At 40.5% G+C, this 1557-nt stretch overlaps 1 long non-coding RNA gene across 1 annotated transcript; it reads left to right on the forward strand.

Moving 5' to 3' along the window:
• The first annotated feature begins 405 nt into the window (after positions 1–405).
• LOC102210421 (uncharacterized) lies at positions 406–1360 on the forward strand. Its single transcript, XR_312503.1, has 3 exons — positions 406–560; positions 645–776; positions 1280–1360. It is a non-coding gene; the product is annotated as an uncharacterized LOC102210421 (long non-coding RNA).
• Positions 1361–1557: the final 197 nt, after the last annotated feature.

Raw genomic sequence — 1557 nt, forward strand, 5'->3', positions numbered from 1 at the left:
ATATGTGTCTTTTTATTTCCGGTCTCCTACACCAAATTCAACAACCCAGGCAAGCAGAACCCAGCAGCCACTCGCACAAAGACGCCCCCACACCCACCAGAGTTTCCCCTATGCTCACGCTGCAGCAGCTTTGCGCTCACACAGTTTATCTGCATGAGCAAACTTAATTTTGCTCATTCAGATCACTTTGGCTTTTGATGAAAGAAGCTTGTCAGTAACAGCAGTCACTGTGTATCAGTGAATGTATCATGTGTGCTTCATGGCTTCTTCTAGTGGACTGATAGCAGAAGTAGAGCAGCTGATTGCAGCTTCCTCTGCCTCACACTGCTGTCTGACTGCATTCAGCTGACACTGAGATGAAGCAGGAAAGAAGCAGCTGATATTTGGACAGCACACATGATGGAAATGATCATTTTAGTTGATGTCCACGCAAATTATTCGTGTTTCCTCTTCAGGTGAAGGTAGAAAGTGTGTGTGAGCTGATGTGGATGTGAATTCAGCAGCATGGATCTGTGTGAGGACAGAGAGGAGGGAGTCCCTCCCTCTAAAACCACTCAAAGGTGAGATGACCATCTCTAACTGTCCATGACTCTTCTCCATGTCACAGCTCAGCACTCACATCACTGCTCCATCATTATTCACAGGAACCAACCTGGGCTTGAACTTGGACCTGAACCCGAGCTTGAGCCTGAAACCAGCTGCGTGTGCTTACAGTGCAACTGCATGAAGTTTTTTATTTGTAGATTCACAAAAAGAAGACAGTTATCTAAGAAAAGGTAAGTTTGTGTCACTATTAAATTATCACTACACTTATTGGCAGTTTATATGCAGTGATATGGCTGTTCGATATGACCAAAATCTCATATCCCGATAACGATATATTCTGTGAATCTCGGGCAACTCGACTTGGGTGAAGTGTTTTCAGCTGGGTGTCATATATCTGGAGTTGAGTTTTTTGAAACTATTTACTTTTATACATGAGTTTTAACGGCTGCTATTTTCTTGCTGTGGGGAAAAGCCTGTTTTAATGTTTGAGTCTAAGGTTTACTTTGAGCACTTGACGGCTCTTTTTTGCTTCTCATCTCTAAATTCTCTCCATACTCTTTCATGTGATTGTTGTGTAGGCGGTAGAAGAAAAAAAACAACAATATTTCGCAACACCATGAAACAAACGATAGACATGAAACGATAGATGTTTTAATTCATCATCCGATATATTTCGTCATCGCACATAGCTCCATGCAGTAAAGAGTTTTATGTTTTTTTTCCTTCTTTTTAGCGTCCATCAGGGACTTAGCACTGAACCCAGCTTTGTGTCCTTAAAGAGTGACTGGTGTGAAAGGTGCTCTAGTGGTTTTGAAAGACAAGAACTGTCTTCTGCAGAGAGGTAAGATGTTAGTAACATGTACTTTTTAACTGATTAACTGTTTATTGCTACCCTAAATATCCTATTTAAATTACAAACACATCAGTCTTATTTAGACATTTTCTTAAAATCCAGACTTTGTTTTCGAAAGAACTGAAATTCCTCTTCTGCTACTTAATAAAAAAAAAAAA

Source organism: Pundamilia nyererei, unplaced genomic scaffold (assembly GCF_000239375.1).
Source record: "Pundamilia nyererei isolate P.nyererei 1_Seehausen unplaced genomic scaffold, PunNye1.0 scaffold01041, whole genome shotgun sequence".
NCBI classification, from domain to species: Eukaryota; Metazoa; Chordata; class Actinopteri; order Cichliformes; family Cichlidae; genus Pundamilia; species Pundamilia nyererei.